This window comes from Notamacropus eugenii, chromosome 3 (assembly GCF_028372415.1).
Source record: "Notamacropus eugenii isolate mMacEug1 chromosome 3, mMacEug1.pri_v2, whole genome shotgun sequence".
In the NCBI taxonomy this organism is placed as follows: Eukaryota; Metazoa; Chordata; class Mammalia; order Diprotodontia; family Macropodidae; genus Notamacropus; species Notamacropus eugenii.
This window is the reverse complement of record NC_092874.1, coordinates 383,129,169-383,151,412: the sequence shown is the minus strand read 5'-3', so window position 1 is coordinate 383,151,412 and position 22,244 is coordinate 383,129,169. Positions and strand designations below refer to the sequence as shown.

At 37.8% G+C, this 22,244-nt stretch overlaps 1 long non-coding RNA gene across 1 annotated transcript; it reads right to left on the bottom strand.

Moving 5' to 3' along the window:
* Nucleotides 1–16,099: 16,099 nt before the first annotated feature.
* Nucleotides 16,100–21,710, bottom strand: LOC140531692 (uncharacterized). The gene is made up of 3 exons (XR_011976403.1): nucleotides 21,632–21,710; nucleotides 18,277–18,404; nucleotides 16,100–16,259 (listed from the first exon to the last, which is right to left on the bottom strand). It is a non-coding gene; the product is annotated as an uncharacterized lncRNA (long non-coding RNA).
* Nucleotides 21,711–22,244: the final 534 nt, after the last annotated feature.

Genomic DNA, 22,244 nt, shown 5'->3' with positions numbered 1-22,244 from the left:
CAGCCTCTCCTGTAGCAGGCTCCTGGTATTCTGGAGCCTCTGCCACTCTCTGTCCACCACCACCATCACCCCAACTGAACTGAGAGGATATTTTATGGCACTTGACCCAGGCATATTTTGTACCACTTACTCTGGCTACAAAAATGAATAGTTTTCTCTCTACATACTATGCTGTTAGTGCCCCCTATCTACAAATCAGAGACAGGAAATGATTATAATTCAGGTTAAGAATCTTACTGAGCTTTCTGTAGCACATTAAAAGAAAAGCAAAGAAATAGCTCTTCTTCCCACAATGTGTTAGGTATATTGTAATAGGCACTTACAGGATGGAGAGCGTTCAGACTTTCTCCCAAAAATTATTCAGCAGCATCAGCCATTGCACTAATGGCCTCATATTTTAAAACCCCATAAACACTATGTGCAATTTTACCTCTTAAAGCTGTAGAGGAGAATGATGACTGGCAATGCTGGTGCCCTACAATTCACAAACTGTATTTGTTTTTCCAAAGAGACAGAGCACTAAATGGGGACCAATGTGCATTCCTGGTTCTGTCACAACCAACTGTGACCTTGGGTAAATCACTTCCTTTCACTGGGATTCAGGTTTATGTCTGCTGCAGAATGAGATACTGAAGCAAGTGTGCCAAGATCCCTCCCAGTACATGAAGAGGGATTACAAAATAGAGAATCATGGTGCCAGACCCAGAAGGGCCCCCATAGTCCTTCTGATCTGATTTTCTCACTGTATAGATTAGGAAACTGAGAAAATCAGAGGTGAAGTGATTTGTCCAAAGTAGCATAAGTAAGAAATGGCAAAATCAGAATCTGAATTCATGTCCTCACTCCAAGTTCAACACTTATTCTCCTGGACTACTCCATCTGCTGACTCTGTGTCTTTGTAGTGAATACCCTCAGTTCTTCAAATGCACTCCCCTTACATCCATCTCATGGAGAATATTTCTTCCCTAAAGACACAGCTCTGATACCATTTTCCACATGAAGCCTTTCCTGGTTTCCATCCTCTCCCAACATCTTCCTTCTGAAACTCCTTTAGATTTAACTACTTTTTCCATATTTGTATTTATTAACTTTACATTTAGGATATATATATTTCTATATATACTTGTCTTCCCTATTAGAATGTAAGCTCCTTGTGAGTAGGAATTGTTTCATTCATTCTACTTGTGTTCTTAAGGCACCATGCTTAGAAAACACTATGTATGTTGAGTCATTTCAGTACTATTTGACTCTTTGTGACCCCATTTAGGGTTTCCTTGACAAAGACACTAGAGCGATTTGCCATTTGCTTCTCCAGCTCATTTTACAGTTTGGGAAACTAAGGCAAACCGACTTAAGTGACTTGCTCAGGGCCACACAGCTAGTAAGTGTCTAAAGCTACATTTGCTTACTCACTGCACCACCTAATACATAGTAGGCATGATAAATACTTCTTAATTGATTGTACCACATTACTTTGTCCCGGAAAGCAAAATAAGAGAACCTAAGAGAAATGTGTAGAATTTTTTTTAAATATGAATTTTAGATTAATTTAAAGAAAATCTTTCTAAGAATTAGAGCTCTCCAGAAGTGGAACAGACTACTTAATAATAACAATAATAGGTATCCTTTTATAGCACTTTAAGGGTTATAAAGGGATTTACGTAGTTTATCTCATTTGATATTCACAACAACAGTGGGAGATAAGTGCTATTATTATCCTCATTTTACAGAAGAGGAAACTGAAGCTGAGAGAGATGAATTAGCCCAGGTCACACTGAGGTAGGAAATATCTCAGGCAGGATGTGAATTCAGGACTTTTGACCCTACCTCCAGCACTCTATCTACTGCACTGCCTAGCTGCTTTAGAAAGCTTTGTGCTCTCTCTCACTAGAGACTTTCAACATTAGATGTCTAATTGTTGAGATTTTTATGAAAGAGATTATTATTTAGGTATTGACTGAACTAGATGGCCTCAGAGGTCCCTTTCAACTCTGGCATTCTGCTGTTCTTTTAAGGATGTCTTTGTGACGTTATGAAAGGAATTTGGAACATTGAAATGATAAGGGAATTAAAATAATGCCTGTATGCATTTATCTCTGGCTGGCTACCTTTTAGCTCTGTGTTTATTTGGGTCTGGACCATGATGAACCAATATTAAGTATCATTACATGTAAACTACAATGTAAAATATTGTGTGTTTTCAAAAAATCCATAAGATAAAATCTTGCACCCTAAAACACTTATGATCTAAAAATACAACATAAACATGGAAAGCCAAAAGTAATCACCAAATTACGCTATGGAAAATAAGATCTGTAAACAGTATAGAACTGGAAATGTGATGTTCATTGGGTTGATACATCCTGAACAACGTCAGTGGTCATTCCATGAGGGAGAATATGACAAAAGCTTGAATGTTCTCTATGAAATAACCAGAAGCAAAAAAGGTATAACTAGAATGACAAAATATATTGGTTGTGATTATGTAAAAGGAAAAATGTATACATACATATGTAGAGATGAATGGGCAAACCAAAAATTGAAGGATAAAGGCATATGAAAAAGTATATGGAAGAAATGACTGAAATTGTCATTGACAGTGTCCTGCATATGTCAGGAGCTTCCGAAATGCTGACTTGATTATCATTTTATATGATGAAATTCATGTAGTCAAATGAAAAATCTGTAACATGTTCAATTGGTTTTGTGTATGTTTAAAGTTGATTTAAAATAAAGGATTAAAATTTGGATATTTCTTCGCTATCCCTCCTACCCACAGCAGCAGCAAGAAGTAAGGGGATTTAGGGAAGGAAGAGGACTGAGCTCAACTGATGAATCTGATGGAAGTCAAGACAATAATGGAAAAGAGTTGAAGAGAGGGGAATTGGGATCAGCTTAGGGTCAGTGAGATAGGATGGGAGACCATTTCAAGGAGATAAATAGAGACCCAATGACCTTCAGCATGTCAATGGCCTGTTTTCCACCCCTGCAGTTACTTTCCTATAAAAGGACTCCAATAATTAGAATTAGTCTATGCACCCTGTGTAGGAGCAGGTTTAAAGGAAAATGGCAAAGGTTTGAAATGAGAGGTTGGAAGCATTCCCATAGCAGAATTGACAACAAGGGAAGAAATTCGATTGCTCAGAGGAGGAATCAATTCCTTTCTGCTCCAAAGTTACCTGTAAGGGGTGGTATGAACCTGAATTCTTGGATTATGTTACTTTGAACTCTGGGTTTGGTTTTATCTACAGATAACAGGGCAGTTTGAACCTGAAACCTTGAATCATATTTCACTGAACTGTGTGTTTGGTGTTGTCTGCAGATAAGAGGGCAGTTTTTATCTCAGTACCTGAGCTGTCTCTTTTTCAAATCCAGGGCTTCTGGCATGGCCACAGACAAAGGGCATGTTTGAATCTGAACTCCTGGATTATGTTTCTTTGAAGTCCTGATTTTGGGGAGGTTCCAGGGCTTGTGAAGACCCATGGTCAAGAACGAAAGACTGATGGTGATTGTTTAATGTAATTGATATTTTCTCTTTTCTCCTGTCTTTTAATGAATAAAAAATAGTATGTAGTTGCTTCATGCTTGTGTAATTGAACTCCATTAATATGTGGTAAGAATGAGAAGAAGGCAGAGTTTTACATAGGGTACAGTATGGTAGATGACATTCATGTTAAACTATAAGGAGTTGCCAGCAAAAGGTAAAGAACTAGGGGAGAGAAATAGCCAGTTTTCTAAGAACCATAAAGACTCTGATGATTCCTCTGAGTAACCTTTGGTCTTGGTCATGTATTCACTCATATCACAACTGTTTATTAAGCATCTACTATGTGATGGGCATCTTGCTAATAACAGTTTCCACATTATAAAAGCATGAAATTGATTAAAAAATTGTAGTGACTTAATAGTCTCAAGCTATTTTCAAAAGGAAGGAACCTGTATCTATTAATAGAAAGAACTACAAACAGCCATATTATTTTTGTTGTTCTAAGACAAATAAAAGTTATGTAACTACACAATAAGATCATCCAGTGGGATCCAGTTTCCTATGAACACTATAAGTTTATTGCTCAAGGAAAGTAACCAGAGTACATTACATAAAATTAGCAAAGGGGAAGACTCAGATAAATTCAATATGGGGATTAAAAGAGGTGATCTGTGGTGTATGTATTGCTTATGGTCAGACAGCTGGAAGCTCTGTGGATATTTATTTCTCTGTTGTATTTTCTATGAAGTTCAGGGTGCTGACTTTTTCCCATGAACTAAATGAATGATGTATGTGTTTTCTTAAACGCCTGAAAAGTTGCTTTCCTTTTAGAAAAGCACATATAAGAACCTGTACAGCAGGCCCTCCTGTGTATGCCAGAGTCCTTGCTGTTGCACCAGCAGCCAGTACAGTGTCTGGCATATAGTAAACGCTTAATAAATGTGTGAAAGTTGATTGATATCACTGGGCATATCGATTTTCTTTTTTTACTCTCCTACCCCTGCCTCAGGATAGTGCGTATTCTCATCCCCTTTTACTCCAATCTGCCCTCCTTTCTTTCACCCCTCCCCCAACCGTTTCCCTTCTATTTTCCTGTAGGGTAAGATTGACTTCCATATCCCATTGTCTATATATCTTATTTGCTAGTTGCATGTAAAAACAACCTCTAATATTCATTTTTAAATCTTTGAGTTTCACATTCTCTCCCTTCTCCCCTCCCCACCCACTCTCAGTGAGAAGGCAAGGAATTCAATGTAGGTTATAACATGTGTGGTCATGCAGAAGACCTCCATAATATTCATGTTGTGAAAGACTATATTTCCCTCTATCCTGTCCCTCCCTTCATTTATTCAGTTCTCTCCCTTGACCTGTGCCTCTGTAAAAGTGTTTGCTTCTCATTACCCCTTCCCCTAATCTGCCTTCCCTTCTATTATCCCTCCCTCTTATCTCCTTCCCCCTGCTTTCCTGTAGGGCAAGACAAACTTCCATACCCAATTGAGTATGTATGCTATTCCCTTCTGAAGCCAAATCCAATGAAAGGAAGGCTCATTTGTTCCCTCTCACCTTCTTCTTCTTCCCCTCCATTGTAAAAGATCTTTCTCACCTCTTTTATGTAAGAAGATTACCTGCATTCTACCTCTCCCTTTCTCTTTCTCCTAGCACATTCTTCTCAACCCTTAATTTTCTTTTTTAGATATCATTCCTTTATATTCAGCTCACCCTGTGCACTCTCTCTCTCTCTGTATATGTGTGTGTGTGTATGTATGTTTGTATGTATGTGCATGCATACACATACACACATATTCCCTCCAACTATCCTAATACTGAGGAATGTCTCAGGAATTATAAATATCATCTTTCACATGGACTTTCAGGTGATGTAAATAGAGAGAAAAAATTTTAGATGTGAGAATCTGAGATGAAGGCAAGATGTCCATGGAGAGTTGTTGAAAAGTAAATGGAAACTAAAAAACTAGAATTCAAGAGGGAAGATGAGGATAGAAACAAATATTTTTGAATCATGTACACTGTCTTTATCTTCAGTCTCACACTTCTTGAAATGACTGGCCAAGCCATGAAGGAAAACAATAGAAGTAGTTGATTCATGGGAGAAAATAGTTCCTGATTTTGGATTCATTATTACCATAAATATTTTAACCATTATAGTGCAGGATATTATCAACAACATAGCACAGGATATTAAAGAGAATTGGCATTCAATAAATATTTGTGAAAGGAAGGAAGCTGTAAACTGAATGGCAGTGTTATCAATTCAGTTGTACATCTGAATGGTCAGTCTGATTGGATGCCACCCAATAGTAATTAAGATAATAAAATATTATCCACCTACTTAAATATGTTTTTCATGCGTACTAGACAACAGATAGTAAGTTTCATGAAAAGCCTACATTCACTTGTATCAATAGAATTAATCACTTCAGAACATTAAAGATAAAAAAAAAATTTCCCGCTGCGATATAAGTATTTTCACAGTAACCACATGAATCAATAAAAATTTCATTGTAGATAAAAATAATGTTTAGTCACTTCATGCTATTTCACATTTCACTTGGATGGGAGAGAAAATAGTATGCTGGACTTTGAATTAAAAGGAACAGAGTTCAAACCCTGCCATAGACACCTAAGTGCTACACTAGATGTGCTACACTGTGAAAGTCCTCTCTCAATTTCAGTTTCCCCATCTGTAAAATAGGGATGCTAATAGGATCTACCTCCCAGGGTTATTAAGAGGATCAAATGAGATGATATATGTAAAGTACTCTGCAAAACTTTAAGTGCTATATAAAGGCTATCTATGATTATGTAGCTTTATTCCATTACTGGATCACTTTCAGTCTAGAAATACTAGGTAGTACTAATTTATTGGAATCTATATTTATTAGAACTTAATCAACTGGATCAATAAATGTGACCCTTGATCACTACTGAAGCTTAGACAACACTTCTAAGCATTGAACTATCTACAAAATCATTTGAAATTCTTAAAGACTCAGCACAGCCTCCAGAAAGGAAGTTCATTGATTTCTCTGTTTGGCTCAAAAAGAAGTAAGTTGCTTCAGATTCTCAGAATATGACTTTGGAGTAATAGCACAGAAATCTGGAGTTTGTTTGGGTAGAGCATCTGAGACCTGCTAATGTCTTCCTGACTGTCTTTCTTACAGAACAATGGATATAATCAGTGAAAGGAGTGGCTTTATCTAATACCCAACTTCAAGAGAATCTGTCAAAATCAAAGAAAAATGTTAGGAGTCCAATAAATAATCAAATATTGGTCATTGAAAGATAAAGACATGATTATGAATGCTTGTGATATCATAAGTAATATAAAACCTGCCTTAATAAACTTTAAAAGAATATAACAAATACAAGATACTTAAAATTCATAATCCCTAGCTCATGATTATGACTTTGTGGGGTTTTTTAAGCTTTTAATCATGTAGTATTTGAAATCATGTGTTTTTGATGTAACAGATCCAGGGGGTGTACTCAAGACAGTTCATACTTTTGGAGAGTTAACTATTAAATTTTCTGTGTGAGCATTTATACTTTAAAAATTGACAAAAGTTACAAATCAGGTCTTGATTTATTGTTGTTGACTATCTAGACTTAAGAAAGTGATGGAGAAAATAATGAAAATTAAACTTAAAAGTGTGTTGTGTTTTGTGTATGTGTGTGTGTGTGTGTGTGTGTATTTTTTGTGGGGGGAGTAGGTTAAACATTTGCCAGTGCACTCTTGAACAGACCGATGTTTGGGGGATGAGTATATTGTTTTCCCTTGTGCACTATATCTTCCAGAAGGCTTTGGGAAAGGGAAGATATGAGTTCTGAAAGTTTTATACTGGGGCCCCATCCAGGACAACATACAAATGTCCCTGAGCAATAGGACTTGCTTTCAAAGTGAAAGAAATGAAGAGACAGAGAGACAGAGCAAGGATAAAGATGTTACCATGAACATAATACTTTTCCTAGAGCCAAGAAAGGACCCATACAGGAGAATAATAGTCTTTTCTACTTCCCTCCATATTCTTTTTTTTAAAAAAAATCCTTATAAAAATGATATTATTCCCGGAAATGTGCCCTCTAGTTTACCCCTTGATATGTCACTCAAAATGGATGCTGAGACAATAACAACTATTCTTTGATAAAGATCCAAACAGTTTTATTAAGACATGCAGTGCCTGCAGTTACTTGGTACCCTTCTCCCACTAAAATCCTACATTAATGAACTGCCTTTCCAAGCTCCAAACTGGAAAGGGTGTCAAATGCCCAGATTCACACATGAAGACAGATAGAATGTCTTATGCCCCTTCTTCATTGTTCATTTCATGTAGGTCCGTATGAGGTGGGTCATAGTCCTATGGACTTTACATGGACAATTTCTACTCTAATTCCACTGTCTCCAAACTTCCAAGTTCCCCTACCCCCATACTGACCTACATTGAATTCAGGCCACTCTTGAACGCTCACTCAGTAAAACATCTCTCTCTGACCACCCCTCATACTCCACAGAAGCATGATTTCCATAGACGAATTTACATATTTTGTCACTCTATAATGAAACAGACATCCAGAACACTCTCCCTTAGTAATTACTCCTTTTTCTTTCCACACTGCTTTCCTCAGTTCTCAGGCCACTCTACCAAACCACCAAACAAATATAGAGTGAACAGCCCCAAAGCTACTGCTATTGCTCTTAAATACCTCTATGAGTAATGCCAACACTTAGTTCCTACCTCTGTTAACCCCACTTTCTTTGTAGCTCTGTCCATAATAATGGGAGACAAGGAGAAAGTATTCTGCAAAGACTACAGCTTTTGGTTTTTTTTTTTCTTCTCTAAACCCCTAGAAGTCCCACCTGCAAGAAATATTTCCTGGTTGAGTGTACCATCTCACCAACTTGATACATTCCCCAAAGTGTCACATATCATATATTTATTTTTAGAATTAAAATAATTTGATTCTGCAGTTTTGTTATTATTGGGAATTTCGTGGAATGCTTTAATGAGTCAACAAAGACTTGTTGACTGTCTACTGTGAAACTGGCCCTCTTACAGACTGGTTGGGATTATGAGAAGTAGAAATCAGCCTCCCTGTCCTTGGAAAAAACTAACAGTCTAACCGGGAAGAAAATTTTTAAGTAGAAGAAATTGTTAAAGATAGCTTATACAAGATATCAGGTAATCTGTATCTACAATGTCTTGTAGTCAAGTACTTAATTATATGTTATGGACTTTAAGGACCATTAGAATTCAGAAAAGATCCATAGAACCTGAAGGAGTCAGAAAAGAATTTGTGATAGGGAGCCTTCAAGTATGAACAAGACAGGAGTAGGTGGCATAGGTGAAGGTGAGATATTCTACATAGGGAAGATGTGAAAGCAATAATGAGAAAGATATGTATAGTGAACAATAAGGGGACCATTGTGATTCGATCAGAGGGTTCATAGGAGAATAAGTTCAATAAACAAGTGTAAAACATATTATAGAAGACTTCTTGAATAATGGACAAAGGAGTTAAAATGGACATGAAAGCTAATAGGGTCTCTGTGTAGATAGATAGTAAAGCTGGGGAATGTCACAAAACAAAGAACTATGCACCCATATTCTTATTGTATTTGTCTAGTGTGAAATAGAATCGGGCCTTATTGAAGTTCGGAGTCTTCATTCATTCGTTTATTTGTTTCTAATTCCTTCAACGCTGTTTTCTCTCATGAAGGGAATTCAAATGTTCTAATTTACTTTGGTCTTTTATTTGTATAGATTTGTGTTCTTAAAGATGTTTCCAAATTAAGTATTTGAAATCCTATAATTGTTCCTTTGTTGATCCTTTGTTGAAACTTTGTAATTTGCCATATTAATAATAGGTTAGATATTCTGAGAAATACAATGATCCCAGATAATTCCAAAGGACTTGTGAAGAAAAATGCTATCCACCTCCAGAAAAAGAACTGATAGAGCCTAAATGCAGGTCAAAGCACACTATTTTTAACTTTTTGTATTTTTTCATATTTTTGTGTTAGATTTGTGCCCTCCACAGAATGTTTTACATGATTGAACAAGTATAACCTATATGAAATTGCTTACTGTCTCAGGGAAGGGGCAGGTAGGGATAGAGAGAGAAATTTGGAACTCAACTTTTTACAAAATGAATGTTAAGATTGTCTTTACATGTACCTGATAAAAATAAAATATTTAGAAATGATAATCTAGGACTTATTACATTGTTATGTTAATAAATAGGCACATAATATAAAATGTGCATTGAAATGAATTTTCTGAATAGAAAATTTCTCAAAATTCAGAACAAAATCACAAGGATAAAAATTATAAGTACTTATGTATGTGTGTCTCTTCCTGACCCATGTCTCCTTACAGGTTTTGAAGTAATTCTTGCAGTAGTCAGCTAACAGCAACCATTATGCTCACAAACACAAATCTCTTCCCAATTTCAGGGACCAAAGAACAGGTACATATTAAAGATGGTGCTTTCTCTGTTCTCCTCACTGACTCTGGCTTCAGCTTGTTCAATCTGAAATTTAGTTTATGCTAACTCTATAGTATCCCTACGTCTTAGATGAACCAACAAAATCTGCTAACAGAAAGCTATATAAGGACATATTCAGTTTTGAGGAAAATTGGTTTCAGAGAAGTTCTCTGTCTTTTTAAAAGAGTCAGGGTAGAGATTGAATTTAGGATTCCATTGCCATAGGGTATGCCCAGATGAGGAAAGTAACTTTACCGATGCAGGCAGATACTTTCTTTGCAAATTACAGTTACAGAGGATTACCTAGAGCACCAAGAAGTTGAATGACTTGCCTGAGGTTATACAGACATTATAAGTCAGAAGGAAACCTTGAATTCAGATCTTTCTGACTCTAAGGCCACTACTCTATCTTGCTAAGCTAGTTTCCTCACGATGTATTTACAAATTGCAAAAATATGTCAAAGTGGGAGACGATAGATTGATTGACAGAACATTTATTTAGCAGTTATCTTATATCAGGCACCATGAAAAGTGCTAGAGATACACTTAAATATATATTTCTTGTCCTCAAAGAGGGCATTCTAGTAAGGACTCTTAAAAGAGTGATGGAAAGAGGGAGAGAATACCTATGTTATAAAAAAGTGGTATAGTAGTCGGGTTCTTGGCTAGATATCAGAAGGGGAGGGATCCAAGAGTAAAAGTCTAGTTTCTGGTGGGGTAGAGATGGTCCAAGAATGAAACAGTGATAGGGAGACTGAAGGAAGTAGCATGAGGCTCTTAGAGAGAAAGAGCTATACTTCATGCTGAAATTCTGAAATTGAACACTTTTGAGTTAGAGATAATGCAGATACAGGTATCTCCAGAACCTTTTGGGAAGCAAGTAGTAAAAGAGTGGGAAATTTCTTGTCTCCTGTCAACTATTCAATAAACATTTATCAAACACCTACTATGTGCCAGGTACTATACTCAGCACTGAGTGTACAAAAAGAAGCAAAAGACAGTCCTCACCCTCAAGAAACTCACGATCTAATGGGGGAGACAACAAGTAAACAAACGTACAAACAAGGATAAATAAGAATATAAATAAATAGGAAATAAGTAAGAGAAAGACACAAAAATTCAGAAGAGTTGAGAAAGACCTCGTCCTTTCCCTTCCCTTCCCTTTAAGATATTAAGATATTACCTCTTCTAGCGATAGTTTCATTTTAATAGAGGCTCTTAAAAACAGAAAAAAAAACCTCAAATATATTTGTAATGGTGAAATTTAGAAAAGATACTTTGGGAGGCAGAGAGACTTTCCTAGTGGCCCTCCCATGCAATTACATAGTAAGATGCCTACTTACAGGGTTCACTCTGCACGTATGCTGTTGTAACATTGCTATATGTAGTTCAAAGAAGAGCATATTTTTGATGATGGTATAAATAATAATAGTGATCACAACAGCAATAATACCCAGAATTTATATAGAATTTTAATGATTGCAAAGCCCTTTACAACTAGTATCTGATTTGATCTTCACAACAACCTCAGGAAAAAGGGTCTATTATTATCTCAATTTTATAGGTGAGAAAACTGAGTCAGACAGCTAAAATGACTTGTCCAAGGTCACAGCTCAAAAATTTGTTTATTTATTCTTATTCCAAGGTCAGCACTATATTCCCTGGCAGGATGAATATGTAGCAGTTATCTCTTATCATCAAGAATCAAACTTCTGGCACACTGCCAAATATTGGGGAAAAAAGACATATTCAGGGAAGCTCTGTTCTCGAAGAAAGATGAGATAGAATCTCCTCATTAAATGATGTGCCCTGTGATGCTTTCCTTTACAGGAGCTCAGACTCTTCTCTGCCTGTTGAAGAGTCAACTAGCTAGGGATCCTCCCAGTAACTAGTCTCTCCTCCATTTCTACCACCACCGTTCAAAGTTAAGGTTTTATTACTGCTTGTCTGGAATATTTCAATAGCTTTATTTCTTTACCCTTGTTAGCCAGGTAAATGACTTCTAAAAGTATTCCTATGAGGATGATTATCCAACTTAAAAGTTATGGGGACAAGTTGTCCTAATACTTCAGCAAAAAATACCTGGTTAAGATGGCGAAGTAGAAAGACGCACATACACATAGCTCCGAACACACAAACCACAGAACGGCTATAGGGGACCAAGCCAGGGCGAATTCTGCACCCAGAGACCACGGAGTATTGGAGCGAGGGAGATTCCTGCTCCGGAGAGACCTGCGGACCTCTCGCGGGGGGTCCTTCATGCCGCGGACAGGGCGCCGGGATGGGGAACGGAGCGCGGCCCTGCCGCGGCCGCGACACTGAGGGGAGGAGATCCGAGAGGGCTACGGGGACGGGATCTCCAGTGGCCACGCGGGTCTCCCCACCCACAGAGGGACCTGCAAACCTCTCGCAAAAGGTCCCTCGCACTGCAGACACGGAGCCCAGCCCCGACCTGCGGCAGCGGCCACGGCTCCGAGAGGCGGGATCTTCAGCAGCAGCACGGGCCCCCCCACCAACAGGTGACTGACGGGGGTGGGTGAGAGAGTCTCTTTGGCGGGTTGAGAGGGGAGTGGGGTGCCCCCAAGGCTCGGGCCCCCCCAGGAGGTGGGGGCTGAGAGGCTGCTGCGGACGGGGGCTCCCCAAACGGGCAGGAGCCTGGATCCATTGTGGAAAGTCTGTGCATAAACCCCTAGAGGAAACTATGCCTGAGAGGCGGCCCTGCCCCGACCTGACCATCTGAACTTAATTCTCACACTGAATAGCAGCCCTGCTCCCACCAAAAATCCTAAGGCGGGAAGCAGCATTTGAATCTCAGTCCCCAAACGCTGGCTGGGAGGACCAGGAGGTGAGGAGGGTGTGAGGAGAACATTCAGAGGTCAGGCCACTGGTTGGAGAAAATGCCAAGAAAAGGGAAAAGAAATAAAACTATTGAAGGGTACTTTATCGGAGAAAAGACACTTCCTCCCTTCCTTTCTGATGGGGAGGAACAATGCTTGCCATCAGGCAAAGACACAGAAATCGAGGATTCTGTGTCCCAGCCCACCCAATGGGCTCGGACCATGGAAGAGCTCAAGAGGAATTTTGAAAATCAAGTGAGAGAGGTGGAGGAAAGACTGGGGAGGGAAATGAGAGGGATGAAGGAGAAGCATGAAAAGCAGATCAGCTCCCTGCTAAAGGAGAACCAAAAAAATCTTGAAGAAATTGGCACCTTGAGAACTAGCCTAACTCAGCTGGCAAGGGAGGTGCAAGGGGCCAATCAGGAGAAGAATGCTTTCAAAAGCAGAATTAACCAAATGGAAAAGGAGATTCAAAAGCTCACTGAAGAAAATAGATCTTTCAAAACTGGAATGGTACGGATGGATGCTAAGGACTTTTCGAGAAAGACAGATATCTCAGAACATACCGCGCAGATTCGAAAAATGGAAGATAATGTGAAATATCTTATTGGAAAAGCAACTGACCTGAAAAATAGAATCAGGAGAGACAATGTAAAAATTCTGGGACTACCTGAAAACCATGATCAAAAGAAGAGCCTAGACATCATCTTCCATGAAATTATCAAGGAAAACTGCCCTGAGATTCTAGAACCAGAGGGCAAAATAAATATTCAAGGAATCCGCAGAACACATGAAAGAGATCCAAAAAGAGAAACTCCTAGGAGCATTGTGGCCAAATTCCAGAATTCCCAGGTGAAAGAGAAAATATTGCAAGCAGCTAGAAAGAAACAATTCAAGTATTGTGGAAATACAATCAGGATAGCACAAGATCTGGCACCCTCTACATTGAGGGATAGAAGGGAATGGAATAGGATATTCCAGAAGTCAAAGGAACTAGGACTGAAGCCAAGAATCACCTACCCAGCAAAACTGAGTATAATACTTCAGGAGAAAAAATGGTCTTTCAATGAAATAGAAGACTTTCAAATTTTCCTAATGAAAAGACCAGAGCTGGAAAGAAAATTTGACTTTCTAACACAAGAATGAAGAGAACCATGAAAAGGTGAACAGCAAAGAGAAATCATAAGGGACTTACTAAAGTTGAACTGTTTACATTCCTACATGGAAAGACAATATTTATAACTCTTGAAACATTTCAGTATCTGGGCACTGGGTGGGAGTACACACACACACACATGCACACACGCACACATACATAGAGACAGAGTGCACAGAGTGAATTGAAGAGGATGGGATCATATATTAAAAAAAAAAATGAAATCAAGCAGTGAGAGAGAAATATTGGGAGGAGAAAGGGAGAAGTTATATGGGGCAAATTATCTCTCATAAAAGAGGCAAGCAAAAGACTTATTAGTGGAGGAATAAAGAGGGGAGGCAAGAGAAAAACATGAGGTCTACTCTCATCACATTCCACTAAAGGAAAGAATATAATGCACACTCATTTTGATAGGAAAACCTATCTCATAATACAGGAGAGTGGGGGACAGGGGCACAAGCAGGGTGGGGGGGAGAATGGAGGGGAGGGCATGAGGAGGAGAATGCAATACGAGGTCGACACTCATGGGGAGGGAAAGGACCATAAGAAAATAGAAGTAAAGGGGGACAGGATAGGATGGAGGGAAATATAATTAGTCCTATACAACACAACTAGTATGGAAATCATTTGCAAAACTAAACAGATATGGCCTATATTGAATTGCCTGTCTTTCAAGGGGAAGGGGTGGAGAGGGAGGGAGCTAAGGAGGTTAGAACTCAAAGTGTTAGGACCAAATGTAATGATCTTACCACTGGGTAACAAGAAATACAGGTTAAGGGGTCAAGAAAGCTATCTGGTCCTACAGGACAAAAGAGAAGACGGAGACAAGAGCAGGGAGGGAGGATAGAGGAGAGAGCAGATAGGTCACAGGGGCAATTAGAAAGCTCGGGTTTAGGGGGGGGAGGGGATAAAGGGGAGAAAATTTGTAACCCAAAATTGTGTGAAAATAAATGTTAAAAATTAATTAAAAAAAAATACCTGGTTATGGGCAAACTCCAATGTACAGTCATAACTTCATTTGAGACATGAATTTAGAGGCATAACAAAAGGTGCTGTGCAGACAATATATACAAAGATTATTAGTCCAAGGCTGACAATTTGCTCCTTGTTTTTCCTCTCTTGAAAATGTTAGAAAGATCATGACATTTCTCCGCCTTGATTTCTTAATGTCATTCAATTTCTTTTCACAAATGATGTAAGTTCATTATTTTTCCAGCTAAGGTAAGCCATTCTTTTTTCTTTAGGGTCATCTTCATTGGGAAAAAGAAAACAGCAACCTCCATGTATTGTTTCAAGGGGTTCTTCTTCTATCTCTTAACTGATACTGACATTTAAGTTGCATCATTTTATTTAAGATTTTAACAACATCTTAGAATCTCAGATTTGGAAGGAACCATAGGGGAAGTCAAGTGTAACCCATCCCTAAACAGGAGTCCCCTCTGCAAGATGGTCACCAGACCCCAGACTTCCAATAATATATAAACCAATGCCTCCTGAAGATATGAGAGAGGAAGGAAAATGAGAAAAACTGCAAAGAGAACTGGAACCTTTAAAGATGTAAAGAAAGTGCTATTAAGTGGGAGGAAGAACTGTGAAGTCATGTGTTTCCTGGAACAAAGATAAATTTGACCTACTCCATAGTTCTGTACAGGGCTGGCACTATTTGATGAGATGTCAATGATTTCACCCCATGTGATTGCCTTTTTATTGTTGGTTGTTTGTTTCTAATGTAAATGTGAGTGCTTTAGAGACTGCATATTCCTACCTCATCTCAGTGAAAAGTACAGAGACCACTCAACCAATTCCACTGCTAGTTAGCACAGAAGTCTCGACCTGCTTAATGTCAGCCCTGTGTTAGGTTACTCCTCCTTGGAGAGCTTGGTAGCTTGATAACCCTGGGGATCACCATATTGGTGTTTGATTTAGTGTGGCTACTCAGTTGTCTTTTGTCCTAATGCAGATTAGAATTTTCAAACTCAAGCAATTCATCGGTCAATTCATCCCCCAGTACCAGGGATTACAGACATGAACCACTATGCCTTGTGAACAATTGTGTTTTGAAGTCATTACCATGTTGAATAACAAAGAAATATACAGTCAGCACTGGTTGTTTGTTTTTGTTTTTTGTTGCTTACAAATTTTCCATTGGGACAAGAGACAAAGTGTTGAAAAGGATGCAGGGAGAGGCTCTGTCTCCTTAATTCTCTGATCATTTGGGGTCAAACTGCATCTTTTTCTTCCTCGATCACCTGAATGTGGCATGGATTGTCAGCTTCTAAGTAAGGAAGGAGAAAGCAGAGCTAGTGATTTCATCATCAGCAAAAAGAAATAATGAATTGAACCAAAATGTCATCTTCACCCCAATCTGAAATGGAAGCAAGGGAGAAATTCAAGTAGTCATTGTACATTTGTTATGTCCTTCAGCCAAATCATAGAATTCAACAAAATGATCTACTTAACTCTCCCAAGTTTCTGAAAAATTTTAGTAATATAATTCATAGATACAATGAGAATGGTCATCACTTTGTCACTATACGGCAGAAACAAGTAGAAGTATAAAGTTTTTTATTCCCAGGTCTTTTCTGTTCCTCCTAGTCATCTGTTCTTTGTTTATCCCATTCTTAACTACAGTTTCAGTCACCACTAAAAGCTATTTGGGCAACCAGACGGTGCCATAGTGCACAGAGTGCCTAGAGTCAGGAAGACTCAGCTTCATGAGTTCAAATATGATCTCAGACATTTACTAGCTTTGTGACCCTGGGCAAGTCATTTAACCCTGTTCATCTCAATTTCCTTATCCATAGCACAAGCTGGAGAAGGAAATGGCAAACCACTTTGGTGCCTTTGTCAAGAAAACCCCAAATAGGGTAATGAAGAGTCAGATACAACTGAAAAATGATTGAACCATAACAAAAGTTATGTAAAATAAGTGTTAAAAAAGTGTTATGCAAAATAACTCTCCTTTCTTCCTAAAACATAGAATATTATAGGATAGGTCATAGATTTAGAATTGTAAGGCACCTTGGAGGCCACTTAATCCAATTCTCTTGTTTTATGTATGTGGAAACTGGGACCCAAATAAGTTAAATGACATTTCAGGTATCAGAGGCAGGATTTGAACCCAAGTCTTCTGACTTCCAGCAACAATGTTTTTCCTGCTGCACCACACTGCATCTTGTCCTTAATGAAAGGCATGAGAGGCTTTAGAGGTCAATAATAAGCATAGGCTACATTCAAATAGTGCTTTATAGTTACAAAGCATTTTATTACTATAAATTGTAATTATAAATTATTTCATATACTCTTAAAAGCAAGCCAAGGAATTAGAATTACATATGCAGATTGAAGTATATTTTTTCTTTTTTTGAAAAATAGCTAATGATGAAATGTGTTTTGCACGACTATGCATATAATAGGTGTATATATATAATATATATTATATACACACACACATACACTCACAAATACATACGTGCACATATTTCTTGCCTTCTCGGTGAGTACAGAATGGGCTAGAAGGAGGGCATTTAGGACTCAAAATAAAAATTGCAGAAAATTCTTAATGCATAGTATGATTTTGCCATGCTTTAGATGGAGAAACTAAGTCTCAAAGAGGTGAAGTAAATGTTCCAGTGTCACAGAGGTAATAAATGATTGCAGATGAATTAGAACTCAAGTCTTCTAATTTCCACAACCATTGTTCTTTCTGTTTTACCACGTGGAGGCAGCTGGATAGCAGTGAATAGAGCACTTGGCCTGAATCTAGAAGACATGAGTTCAAATGTGGCTTTAGACACTTACTAGCTGTGTGACAGTCACTGAACTTTTTTGCCTCAACTGTAAAATATGGAAAATAATAACACCTGCTTTCAGGATTATTGTGAGAATCAAATGTAAATGATATTTGCAAAGTACTTATCACAGTGCCTAGTATACAGTAGGCACTTAATAAATATTTCTTTCCACCTTTGTTTCCTTCCTTCTTTCCTACTGTCTCATTGAGATTAATTAGAAACACCAGAAGGAACTAAAATGAAGAGAGTTTCAGGCTATGCCTTGTCCCCAGGTAAAATAATAGTGTTTCCAGGAAAAATATAGACTGAGACATATTCCTAGAAAGAGTTTTTCATGCTCCTTTTATATTACAAAAGGAAACTGAGAAACTTATATTTCAAATAGTTTTTCCCCCTTGGTGAATACAGTGGAACATGTGCTAGGCCAGGGAACAGGGTAGTATTATCAGACCAAGAATTAGAAACAGTTTTAGAGATTATCTCATCCAGTCCTCTCACCTTTACCACTGAGAAGTCCGAGTCTCATAGAGAAGAGGTGATGTTCTCAAAGTCATAAAGTGGGAAAGGCAAGATTGTAACTCAAGTCTTTTGATTCTAAATCCTTCCCTCTTCTTATGCTGCCTGTCCTAGGAATGACACAAGGGGAGATTTTACATTTTATTATAGTTATTAAAACCTTAAGCTTACTCAACCAACCAATGATAATTTCCCACACATTTTGGTTAGAATGCTTTCTTTTGACTCATCATACTGTCAAAGGGCTCTCTTTTTGCTAGATGGTGTAACTTTTCAATTAATCACAAAATGTCCAACACTCTTGCTCCATATTCTCATACAATAGTTGTCCTCAAAGCTACTCATTCTCCTCATTATTGGAGTTCCGGGAAACATCCAGCAATTGCAAGAAATCTATCTGGTGCTGGAAATAGTGGAAAGCACTAATGATAGAAAACTTCTTGTAATTTTAGCTATGAATATAGCAATTTAATATCTCCAGGTCAAGATGGACAGCTGAGATACTAGAAAATTGGAGATACCTTGAGGCTTCAGGTAAATGACACAGTTAGAATTCTAACCAGAGTGATTTCTACTAAAGACCCTGGAGGGACAAGGAGACAGAATTGAAAGGCTTAAAATAAATTGTCTGGAATTTAATAGATTCTATTCCAATCACAAGGGAGAGAGGAACTTAAAGCAAGATACTACGTCTCAGGATATAAATAAATTAAGGTATTTGTCAAGTACTCTGCATACCTTAAAGTGTAATACTAATCCTAGCTAAATGCTAGCTATTAAATTTTCTAAAACCAGTGGAGAATATGAAGACACAATTCTTCATGCAAGAGTCTGTGATTTCATTAATGTGGGCACCAGTAATAACAACTTCCTTATAGCTTAACACTCATCCCAGTCCCGTATGGCCAAAAAAGCTTCTCTTGCTGCCACAAGCCTACTGATGAATCTTCACAAACTGAACCAGATTGGTCATGGGTCAATAACTACATAGTGTATTAATATACTTAAGCTTGAAGCCTTTGAAACTTGCTTGGCTCTATCAGAGATCACATTCTTTTAGCATACCCTTGAAGAACCCATGATCACATCTGTGTCACAATAAATTATCTGAGTTGGACCTTAGCCAAAGAGGGAAGAAAAATATTTCAAAAGTTCAGTGTAATCACATAGGAGACAAGGTAGAGAATTTTTATTTCAACACTACTGGCACAGTTACATAATAATAATTATTCTCTTCCAAATACTCAGGAATGACTTTCATTTTCTCATGTTCAAAGCAGCCCTCCTTCTTGGGCTGATATTCTTTAGAAGACCAATTTCAACTCAAATAACTGATTATATACTTAATGCTAACTGGTTATCTAACCCACTTACTACAAATGCTCCTCTAAACCTTTTCTTCTCTCCTCAAATTTTGTACATTTCCCCTTCTCCCTACTCTGTGAACTGAAGTATACTCTACTATACTTCTTCATATAGAGGAATTTACTATGAGTTCCTTCTTAACCTCTTTTCTTTATTACAGAACCTTGACATCATCTCCCCATTCTCAACTCCTGTACTCAAACTTCTGATAATGAGTTGGCCTTGTACTTTCCCAGGCCTTTCTTTCTATATGTGCTGTTGATCCTGTCCTTTCCAGTGTACTCCAGAAGAATCATCCTCCCCTTTCTTATCTTCAGTCTACCCCATCTATAAGTTTCCTCCATGCTGTATACAAATTTACTCAAATATTTGCCATCATTTTAAAAAGTTTACTAAATTCTTCCATTCCCTCAATCTATTATCTTATATCTTGCTTCCCTTTATCTGCCATACACCCAGAAAAACTAAACCAAAACAAAGCAAAGCAATCATATTCACTGCTTCTGCTTCATCTCCTTTCACTCTTCAACATTGCAGTCTGGATTCTGATCTCACGCTACACTGAAAGTACTCTCTCTAAAATTATTACTGATATTATGGTTGTTGAATCTGCTGATCTTTTATCAGTCCCAACCCTTCTCTACATATCCACATCATTTACTGCATAAATTTATTCTGTATTTCTCTATTTCTATAAAGGGAATCACCATCCTTCCATTTTCTAAGGTTTACTGCCTTGGCATTATCTTTGATTTCTCATGTTCCCCCATCCCATCTAGTCAACCAGTTTCCAAATATTGTTGTTTTAGCCTTTAAAATATCTCATATCCATATCCTTACTACGCATCTGACAACCATCCTAACTGAAGCCCTTATAACCTCTTGTCTGGATTATTGAAGTGGTCTTCTCAAAGATCCTCCTATCTCACATCTCTCCCAGGTTTAAACCATCCTTCACACAGTTTCCCTAGGTTTAATCAGATCATGTCACTCTCCTACTCAAAAATTTCTAGTGATCACTTGTGGCTTCAAAGATGAAATATAAATTCCTCTGGCTGGTTTTGAAACCACTCCACAATCTGAAAGCAAGTTGCCTTTTCACAATCAAATATAATAGAAGAGTTACCTCCATGAAGTCTAATGTTATAGTCTCAAACATATTTATTGGTGGGATAGAAATTGCACTAGAGAAAACTAAGATGGGGAAATCCGTAGGATCACACCTCACATGCCTAACAGAAATCACTTCTGGATGTGACAGAATTTTAAATGTTGAGGTTTTGATTCACAAAGTATGTGAAGAAAGAAAAGATTCTGAAGTATCTTGAAATTTATGAAGTCTGAAAAAAAGCAACTCTTTGGGCACCAGCTCAACTTATATGTCTACTTTTCTAGTTACATAAAAATTTTATAAGAAAAATATACACAATTGTGATGATAAGTAGTATTTATATGACTGATTAATGGTTGCAAAATACTTTACATATATTATCTATAAAACTCTCACAACCACCCTCAGAGGTCACCATGGATATTTCTATCCATGTCTTCACTTGATTCCAAATTAAATAAGAAGTTGAAATTAGGTTGCATTATGTTTGCAAAATTGAACAACTCCTTTAATGACCTGCAGCACCAACGCAATATTCACAGAGTCTATAGCAGTCATGAACATCCCGGCACAGTTCTAAATCTCAAAATACAATAGATTCTCCACATGGAAGACAGAACCAAAACATTTATTCAGACACCAGAAAGCCAAAGCCATCATAATCTATACACAATAATAATTCAGAGGACAACACTTCCCCAAACCTTCCCTTAGTAGGCTTCCCACAAATCAGCTCCATTAAAAAAATCAAAGCAGGATCTCTCAAACAAAATCACAAATAAGTTCTCTTGCTCATGCTAGCCAACTGCCTGCTTGTCTGCATCCTTCAGTCCTGACTGCTCTGACCAAATTTCCTCTCACCTGTGCTCTAGTTCCATCTCTTCCTAGTCCATCCTTCCTGTTCCACCTGTTCAGCAAGCTCCTCCCACTTCAGGTTGCATGTGACTCAGACTTCCATGTGACCCAGGTAGGACAGCTGGGCCTATTAATGAATGGGAAAGAACCTCCCATTTAAATTACCATTACATGACTTTCAAGTTTCATCCAGAAACAAAAGGACATAGTTTTTTTTTTTTTTATATCAGCATTCTACTAATATCCTTGTATGTTGTATATTATATTGTATGATTTCTAGTCATAGACTGTTAGAGTTTCCACTGAATTAAAAATAAAGATGCTAGAAAGGACAATGGAAAGTTAAGTGGTGGACATGAGCAGTCTGCGACAACAAAAACCCCCAGGAATTTCACAAATAGATACAATGAAAGGGATGTCATCAGAGAAATGTATGATTTAAAAAGAAGATAACTCATGAAGAGCCTATGTGTTCCACTGGCAACCTAACAATAACAAGAGAAAGCAGTTTTGTAATCACAGCACATTGGCTTGACCCTCTACATCAAACTTATGAGTGTACATGGACAAAAATTTCATTGTATTGACTGCCACAGAAGATTTGTAAGCTTAGCCATTG